This window comes from Callospermophilus lateralis, chromosome 11 (genome assembly GCF_048772815.1).
Source record: "Callospermophilus lateralis isolate mCalLat2 chromosome 11, mCalLat2.hap1, whole genome shotgun sequence".
Classification (NCBI taxonomy): Eukaryota; Metazoa; Chordata; class Mammalia; order Rodentia; family Sciuridae; genus Callospermophilus; species Callospermophilus lateralis.
This window is the reverse complement of record NC_135315.1, coordinates 93,527,550-93,537,790: the sequence shown is the minus strand read 5'-3', so window position 1 is coordinate 93,537,790 and position 10,241 is coordinate 93,527,550. Positions and strand designations below refer to the sequence as shown.

The following is a 10,241-nucleotide window of genomic DNA, read 5'->3' as shown; positions in this document are numbered from 1 at the left end:
CATGGACTGAACCTCTGAAACTGTGAGCCCAAAATAAATCTTTCCTCCTCTAAGTTGTTCTTGCCTTCAATGAAAGCTAGCACTGGCTGTTTATTTATAAAGTTAAATATCCACTTTCCATAATATCCAGCGATCGCAGGACTAGGAATTACCAAAGAGAAATGAAAACTTATGTTCTCTTAAGACTTGTGCAAAGAACATTCATGGCAGCTTTATTCATCATAGCCCAGGTCTGGAAACAAACCAACAAGTGATCAGCAGGTAAGTGGATAAAACAAATTATGGTATATCCATTTGATGGAATACAACTTGGTAAGAAAAATAAATGAACTATTGATAGACACAGGAATGTGGGTAGATCTCAAAAACATTATGCCAATTGAACAAAGAAAGGCATGAAACATGACATGCTCTCAGATTCCAATTATGGAGTGCTAAGGGAGAAAAAACTCATCTATGGTGACAAACGGCAAACCAGAGGTTGCCTGGGCTGGGAGTGAGGAAGGGAGGGTGGTGTGTGTACACAGGGCAGTGAGGTCTGCTCGGGAGGATGGGATGTTCTGCTGCTGTGCTGGTGGATGTGAGTGTTTTCATTGGTCACAAGCCATCCCAAACTGCTGCATTGACAGGTGAACATTATGCTTTAATTAAGTAGATTATAAAAAAGCCAAAGAGCAAAAAACAATCAGGATGGGGACTTTGAGGACATTGTTCCTGAGCTTTGGACAATGTGAAGTGAGCACCCTTCTGAATAAATTTTAATTTCATGGTTGTATATGTTTCTTAAAGGTGTCTACTCTCTTCCCTTGGGAAGGAACTGGCTGAGTTTAAAGTCCCCCATATGCTTACATTATTGGATGTACTCAGAGAGGCAGGAATCAGACCAGAGCAGCAGGGAGAGAAGCAGACAGTAACAACTGAGCCCTCAATACTGATCCAAGTTCGAGGGCCCGTGCTAGGGGAGTCAGTGACTCAGCAGCTGCCCATGGTTAGAAGGCAGACTGGAATATTTCATGTACCCAGGGTGTTGGATTTTTCAAAGTTTTTGTTAAGATATCTGAGGTCAAATGGAGAATTTCTTCCCATTTTTCTAGTGAGCTGTTCTGGAACATTTGGAATGTGAGAGGGTGAGAGTAAAAGGAGAAGAGGCTAAAGAAATGTCCTGGGTATTGTCACTGCTGCTTACCTAAGTCCTCTGATTCTGTCTGGCTCACCCTAACATTCTCATTTTTACAATCCAGCATTAAAAAGTAGCTGGGTTATATTTATCACCATTTCTCAACCTTATTTCATAACTTTATGTCATATTTAAATGACAAATGAATGATATCAAAATCTAGAAAATTCTTCCTCCCTCTTCCTGGGCTACTATTTTATTGAGAATGGTTGCTCTCCACAGATGAATAGGCACACAGACTCCTGTTCTCAGTCACCCACCTCCAATGATAGCTGAGTTTCTGTTGACTCCATTTCTTATAGCTTGTCCTTGTCCTGGATTATATGGGAAATTAGCACTGGCTGTAAGAGAGAAAAGAAGAGTCAAGTAAGTGTAAGAGTCAAGTGTACCATTAGTCCCAAATAGTTGGATAGCTATTTCTTATATGACTTTTTGACATCTCTTACTTTCCCAAATGAAATCTCCATTTCAGATGGCCCCATATTTTTTTTTCCTCCTGAAAGAATCCAAGAAATCCACCCCCCCCCCCCCCCCGTTCTTGCTGTTCTTCTTTGCATAAGCCTAGGTAAACACTGGCTCATTCGAGGAATACTAGAGAATTCTAGATCCTCCAGGGGCTGGTTGCAGGACCCCTCGACCCCTACGGTACCAGATTCATGGCTGTTCTAGTCCCTCATGTACTCATTGTATATGACCTTCATAATCCTTTAGTGTGATTTTAGTAATCTCTAAATGACTTATAATCCCTAACACAGTTTAATGCTATGCAAACAGCTATTTATGCAATGCTGTTATTCAAGGGAAGAATGGCAAGAAAACGCAGGTGTGTTTTTTATTTTGGTGGCAGGTACCAGGGATTGAACCCAGAGGCACTTAACCACTGAGCCACATCCCAGCCCTTTAAAAATATTTTCTTTAGAGACAGGGTCTTGCTGAGTTGCTTAAGGCTTTGCTAAGTTTCTGAGGTTGGCTTTGAACACACAATCCTCCTGCCCCACCCTCCAGAGCTGCTGGGATTACAGTGCACTGCTGTGCCTGGCAGTGCAGATGCAATTTTTTTTTAATTTTTTTATTTTTTAGTTTTTTGAAAATCCTCTCGGGATCCTTTATTTCACTTCCTACTCACAAGGTGGAATTTCAACTTGTAGTCATCATTTCTGCCAGTTCAGTCAATGGCTCGGAACATCACAGTCCCAATTCTACGGTGTCAACAATCCCGGAGGCAGATCCGAGGTGAGGGATTCATGTTCACTAATGAATTCCACTACATTTTGCTTTCTTGTGATCCCACGGCCTCATTCCAATTTAGGATCATTGAAGAAACGGACTGTATTTCTATTAACTATTTCAAAGATCAGACCTACCTCATTTACTTGTCAAGAAAATTTTCTCAAGTATATTTAAAATTTTTATCATTTTCCTATAGTTCTTCAAATGCTTGACATTCGTCTTTTCCCTACCTCTAAAACTCCTTTCTTGTTCACATTATCTTTCTTGATTGCTTCTCAGTTTATATAAAAACAAAAAGAAAATGTGGATTTATTGTGCACATTAGCAGGTCTGTACATAAAAATGCACAGAGGTTTTATATACCACTTACAGTAACAGCTCAGAGTAAAAAGGAAGAAAGAATCTGAAATATTAGACTTGCTCGGAAATAAGGCTACCTGGGACAATGCCACTATCCAGCTTCATCAGAATTTTTACTTCTCCAACTTTTTAGCAGTGGCAAATAATAAAAAACAAACAACAACAAAAAACCCTGATAGTTAAAATAGTAGCAGTCACTCCATATACTGCCCCTCCCACCCAAACTTAAGAATAATAGGGTTTTTTTTTTCAAGTTTTATTCCCTTCATTTAAATTTAGTGGAAAAAAACTTAAAAAGTCATGTTGTAGCAATGTGTCCCCATGCAGAATTGCAATTTGCCAAGATTGTAATGTGCTTTGAGAGAAATCTTACTGAAAAAATAGTGATGACCATTTTCCAGTAAATCCTGAGTGAAAAAATCATTTGTACCCCAATCTGAGGTGTAAACTTGCTTTTCAGGGGGGACAAAACTACTGTAAATTAGACAATTGTAGCAACCACCCAAGACAATAAATGAAAGCGTATGACAATCTGCCACATTATAGTGAGTGTCTCTTCAAAGTTCATCATGATTTTTAGTGAGATCTTCCCCATAATTGGTAGCTTGGCTTCCAACAAACATGTTCCAGTTGTCCAGTATTTCCTCTTTAGTTAGCTTCTCATCCTTGTTCTTATCCGACTCGTATACCAGGTGTCTGGCCTTGGCCTGGGCATGGTCATAATCTTGAGGGAGGATCCAGTGGCGAATCTAGTCTTTGTCCATCTTCCCATCCTTGTTCAGATCTCGGAAGTCACTGAACTGCTCCCGTTCAGACAAAACCCAGTCTGGCTCAGGGCCATTATCCTCGTGAGAAAACATATCGGCAAATGTACTCATCCTGGTCCACAAACCCATCCCCGTTCTTGTCGATGTCCTCCAGAGTTTCCAACACCACAATTTCCTTCATATGCTCAAACTCCTCAGGATGTAGAAAGGCAGGGAACTCCTCTCGAGTAGCTGTCAGGTCCCCATCGAGGTCTGCAGCCTTGAACCTTCTCTCATCACATGGCAGCATCTATTTGAAGGTGTGATGATCGGAACTATCTTGGAACTCTGTGGGGTTTCCCAGGTAGTATCCATAGGTGGTTTGTTTGTATTCTTCCCAGGAAATTGTATCGTCTTTGTCTCTATCATAATCCTTCCAGATTTTAGCAACATTATCATAGATGTATCTTTTCTGCACCCGTTTGATCCAACTTTTCAGCTCCTCGGTGGTGACAAAGCCATCCCCATCACTGTCAATTCGATCAACAATCTTCCCCAGCCTCTCCTTGCTCTCGTCTGAGGTGAGCTGATCGAAGGTCTTGGAGTCCTCTTTGCCCAGGAAGGCCTCGTGGTCAAACTGGAAACTCTGGTTGTCCTCGGGCGGCCGCTTGCCCATCTCCAAGTCGGGCCTCACCACACGCTCCTTGCGCACCGTGGGCTTGGCCCGCAGTGCCCCCGGCGCCAGCGCTAGCGCCAGCAGCAGCCCCAGGGCGAGCCCCAGGAGGCGGCAGCGACCACAGCGCGCCATGGTCCACAGGAGAGGGCGGCCGCGAGGGAGGCAGGAGCGGGCAACGCGAGCCAGGGATCGGCTGTAGGGGATCGCAGAGCGACGGCTGGGCTGGGACCGGCAGGGGGAGGGACGGCCGGCGCCACAGCCAGAGCCTGCCCCGGGCCCTGCCGAGGGGCGCGCCCCGACCCCCTCAGATGCAATTTTAAAAAATGCTTTCAATCTGCATTGGTTGAGCCTGCAGCTGCAGAAACCTTAGGCATGAAAGGCTATGTTTTCTTATGTTTGCCTGAAATCTGTTTCCCATCCACTTTGATTCCATACATAATTGGAAAGGTAGATGAGCTTTTTACAGCATCTGTTTGAAATGTAATAACTTTCTTAAACTAATATTTTACATGGGTCTAATAAAACACCATACACTTCATGAATTTGTAAAGGGGCAAAGTTTCATAAAAGAAGAATTAATGTTCTTCTCTTTTTGAGAATATTAACAGCTGAATCAATTTTCTATTTCTCTGTTACAAAAACCAAGAAACTATTTTGTTAAATTGAGATGTTTCTCTAAGATAAAACAAATTTCAAGTACCCAAAAAGCAAATAGATCCTGAAGTATTTCTATAGGTCAGTGGAGCGTCTATTATAATTCATACAAACAAATTCAACTTCAAAACTACTTTGCATTGTGGGATTTCAGTTTTGGAAGTTAAGGTAATTCTTCCATTGAAGGCAGTTTTTCCCTGAGCCAAACAGAAACAACCACCTTGTTCTCAGGCATTCCTATGGTTGCTGGACAGCATCAAATTAGTGCAAAAAAATATTTTAAAAGTAGATGTTGGTGTAATATAGTGTGTATACACCAAGAATATAGGTAGTTGTTATGATTAACTTAGTTTTCTAAGGCTGATTTATTCCTGGCTAGAGACTTCCAAGAACCTCCAAGATGAAGAAACAAAGTGGGTAGGCGCCTTCTCCTCCTGGTCCCTAGAAATGTGGCAACCAAAGAAGGAGACTTCAGATTCCACCAGCAAGTGTGACTGGGCCCTTTCTCTTTTTGATTGGATATTCTTCTCAGGAAAATTATTCTTTCCTAGATGTATATAGTCCATATTATCTCAAAAGGCTCCTGACCTTCTACAGGTGGTCATGAGCCTTCCAACAATAACCTTCAAAATATTTTAGGTATGGTTACAAAAATGCCATGGTGGTTTTTTTATTCTATAATATGATATTCATGACACCATGAAACAAGTTGCTTTTCTGCCTCAGATAACACAACCCACAAACCATAGCATGGCTTCTCTCTGCTCCAAACCCCACCTTGCCTCCTTGGCCCCAAACTTCAGAGAAACACAGGTACTTAGACACATTGGTGGCCTCTCCCCAGTTCAGTTCCATGGATGTATATAAACAATGGTGGAAAGTATGGAAATAGTGGCAGAAGTGACCTGAGATGACTCCAGGAGAGTGACAATAGCTAGAGGACAGGATTGTGAGGAGACTGAACTCCATGGCAGGGGGAAGAGGGCCTCCATGGGCTGCATTTCTCTCCTGGCTCTTCCCTGAAGGGCCACTTTTCCCACTTAATATTCTGGGTTAACAGATCCCGATGCTTCAGGCCAGTATGTCTTTGCTTACCCAGATGATGGACACCTGGTCTACCTTTCCTCTCTTTGTTCATCAGATTTTACCTCTTTCCTAAATGCATCCTCAGCCACCTCAGATTAAGTGGCTGACGCTTTGATGGCTATAATCTTCATTCTTATCACTCCTTACTGGGTAGATGTCCTGCTAAAGGCAGGGGCCAACCTTAATGATGTTTGCAGTTTCAATGAATAATAATGTACTAGCGGGAGCTAAATGGATGTTCATTGACTTATATAATTACAATCAGTCCATTAAGTGTGGGTAAACATTTGTGTAGCCTCTCCAATAATCACCCTCCATGCAAGTGTAATTTAAAAAGTGAGCTGCCTACTCTCAACTAAAATCTTAAAACAAGCCAGCATTCTTATTCTCCCCAACAAAGGAAATGAACATGTTGGATACAGAAAAGATATTAATGATTCTTTGTCCACTAGACTTTGGTAATTGTTAGGAAACCATTAATGGAAAACCCTCAGGTCAAATTAAACCCTTATGAAATTCAAAGGCAGAATTCTGTTGTGTGTGTGTATGTGTTTTTTTTTTCCAGGAGCATCCCTGTTTTCATGGCTTTATTTATAACTTAAGCCTGGTTGTCTTAATGCATGGGAATGCTCAGTCCCTTGAGGCAAAGCTACTTTATTCTGGCAAGCAGAGCAATTGCTATTTTGATAGATATATTTCATTGTAACTGTCCTTTCCCCTGGGTTACCAAGAGCCTCTTGGGAATGCATGTAGAGAAAAATGGTGGCCAAGAAATACGGCTGACATGGATGACAAAACTCATTTATGGCACATGCTCTATTCTGCTAACTTCCATGTCCCCCACCCCGCCACCATTTGCTGAAGAACTAAGGAATTTTAGGGTATTGGAGCATTAAGGAATATATATTTTGAGAAACATAGAGAATAGGTCTGAATTTAGAATGTTAATTCAAAGTAGACTAGATGGATATTAACTATATCAGGACCCGAATTGCATCCTGTAAGCACAGACGGTATTTGACACACTCTTTTTCTGGATTGCCCAGTGGAACCAAATGATGATAACCAACCACCAAGCAGGGTGTCCTCCCAGCACTGACTTAATTTCTAACAGAAGTGTGTGTATTTCTGCATATTTCCCTTGCTCATGTCCTTGTTCATCTGTTCATCCCCAATATTATGCCCACAGACCATGTTCCCTTTGCACCTCCCAAGGATTGGCTTTCTTCCCCTTCTCTAGCCGGCACAGGCCAGCAGGCACGATTTTGAGGAATTGATGATGGGAGATTCTGCTCCCAGGAGCAGGCTTAGTGAACAGCCTGGCTGAGGCTTCAGAGCTCACCCACAGATGCATTGCTACCCTTCTCACCCAGAGAAGGCAAATATGTTATGGGTCTCCAGACATAGTTAGATATGGTCACATTTGCACTCTAACACACAGATGTTCTTTTTCACTGTCTCTGTCTTGCACATGTGAAGCAATCAGAGAGCTCACCACTGGCACATTTCCCCCTTTCCCTTTCTCCATTTCCAGGTTGCAAAAAACCCAAGAAGTAACAACCAAGCCTACTTTGTGTGAGCAAGTCTAGTGCAAGTTGTTCCTCATAATCACACAGATAGAGTAGGACAGTTATGAATTGAAAGTAGGTGAGGAAGAGCCTTCTTTCCTTCCCTCCAAAGAATAGAATATATGACTGTTGGATGCTGGGAGCCGTCAGCCAAGTAGGTATGACAAATTCCTTGCCAGCTTACTCCCATGCTGTCTAGTGGAAGGACTTCTGAAAGGTGACCTTGCTCAAGGACCAGGGCAGGATCCGTGTTTAGGGTGTTCCCCCTTTAGAATAGGGCGGTTTAGCATAATAGAAGATTAGGGTGTTCCCCCTTTAGAATAGGGCAGTTTAGCATAATAGGAGATTAGGGTGTTCCCCCTTTAGAATAGGGCGTATCCTGCTGCTGAGTTCCTCTTGAGTTCTTAGGGTCAGACAGTATATTTTGGGAGACAGAAGCCCATGCGGAGTGGATTTGGGCAGAGTGGATTTGGGCAGAGAACGTGGATTCCCCCAGAACGTGTTTGTAGATGGCCGGTGTGAGTTTGGGAATAAAGAATTGCTGTTTGAATCTACAAGCTGTGTGGAGACTCGTGATTTGTGCCCAGCCAGAGACTGCGGCAGTTGGATCCCTCTTCTAGAGTTATTTTGCTCTTCCTTCTACTACATTCTCAAAAGGCCTTATCACAAAAGCAGGAGGGCAGTCTTGCTAGCATGTCCTTTGCTGTGTGCTGGGCAGGGCCCAGTGTGGTGTCCTTCTCTCAGCAGCTGACACACCAGGACTCTCTAAGGAAAGGGACAAGCTCCAAACTCCAGCAAAGACCCCAAGTTACCACACAGGTAGTTTATATGTGCTGAGTGACAGGACTCTAAATTCTAAGAATTACTGAAGATAGTCATTGCTTGGGCTGTAGTTTCCTGGCCCATCCCACTCTCTAGGGCCCAGTCTACACCTAAGGTTCTGTGATTGTGGAACAACTCTCAAAGCAAAATGTTGTAAGAATGGCAAAATACCAAGAGGTTTGTTACAGTGGATTTCACCTAGAAGCATTTTTCTTTTATTTATTGATTGATTGCATGTTGCTGGGCTTTGAACCAGGGCCTTATGCATGTTAGGCAAGTGCTTTACCTTTGAAACCCATCCCAAGCCCCATCATTTTCCTTTTATTTTGGAGTACCAAAAGTAAGTTAACATTGAGCCGGGCATGGTGGTTCACACCTGTGATCCCAGATGCTTGGGAGACTGCGGCAGGAGGATTTCGAGTTCAAAGCCAGCCTCAGCAAAAGCGAAGTGCTAAGCAACTCAGTGAGACCCTGTCTCTAAATCATAATACACACACACACACACACACACACACACACACACACACACACATACACACATAAATATAAGACAGGTTGCTGTCTACACTGTCTCTATGCAATAATCAGCATGGTTGCATGGTCAAGAAAATCTGCTAAGCCAGGTTGTTTTCCTGCTGTGCACGGGGTAAATGTGGAGGCAGACAAAAGCCTTTTGACATCAGTAAGCTTCTGACTGCACCTGTCTTTCAGCTGTTGAGTAGGAGAACATTCCACATGATGGCAGCATCAGTTGAGCTGTGTGCCAGTCTAAGAATTCAGAACCAATGTGGTGGAAGAGGAGGAACGTCAGTTTCATCTGAACCCCTGTGAGGTTATTATCATAACAGAAGCACAATACTACGGCTAGAATAGGATCAGGAATAGTACTAATTGTGCTTTCAAACAGCATTGTCAGAATATAAATTTGGATGGCATTTATAGAATGTGAGAAATTAATCAAAGAGCTTTCAAGGCAGGTGCTTGAGTACTAGAAACATCTTAAAAGGCCTTTGTAAGATCAGAATATTAAAAAGAAATTTGAATTCTTTAGTTTCCAATTTCTTGTTGATCCTTGTGAAAGGGTGGGAGGAAGGATGAAGTAAAGCGTTTTTTACTACAGAAGATAATTTCGGCGGTTGTTGTTCTTATTTACTAAGTTTCAAAATACAGAAAATTGTAGACTTTAGGCTCAGAAACCAATTGCAAATAAAACACATTTAAGTGCACATAAAAATAAATTGAGATTATCTACCATAAAAACCTCCCCAAATGAAAGGCACTAAAAGCTTCAGGTTGTCACATATCAGAGACGAAACAATTAGATGGGATCTGACATCTCCTAGAGAAGAGATCTCCATGGAAACCACTGGTGCTTTAGCATCAAAAGTGATAATTTGAAGCACTTCAACACAACTGCTGCTATTAATTATAATTTAATTTAAATTGCAACATTAGTTTTGCAGCATGGCAGGCTGGATGGTGAATCTACACCCTTATTCTTCTCAGCTTCTTTCTTTCGTTTTCACTTTCTCTTTTCAAATCTGAGTTATATGGCAAAAAATGATTTTTTTCCTCAATTAACTTGTCTGGCCATTCACTATTGACAGATATTTCAGAAATAGGAAAACAAATGGCTATTCACTAAGATGCAGAAGGTACAAGAAACATTCTTTTATTTTAAAGAGATACTGCTGATCCTGCTTTGGGGAGGAGAGCTTTCTAAGCATCAGCAGGTTTTTACGTAGGCTGAACCACATGGGGATTGTACCTGTGTAGCCTGATGTCATTTGATATCTTTTTCCTTCACTTCAGCTTCTCAAGAAAGCTAGCTGCCAGAATTTCCTATGTCAAGGGGTAAAGGAATTTCACATCTTTGACTTCTAACTTGAGAAGTTAAAAAGCCAGACATCACCAGCTTCTTA

General features: G+C 42.1%; 1 pseudogene; it reads right to left on the bottom strand.

The window, feature by feature from the left end:
- Nucleotides 1-3,257: 3,257 nt before the first annotated feature.
- Nucleotides 3,258-4,321, bottom strand: LOC143410162 (reticulocalbin-1 pseudogene; annotated as a pseudogene).
- Nucleotides 4,322-10,241: the final 5,920 nt, after the last annotated feature.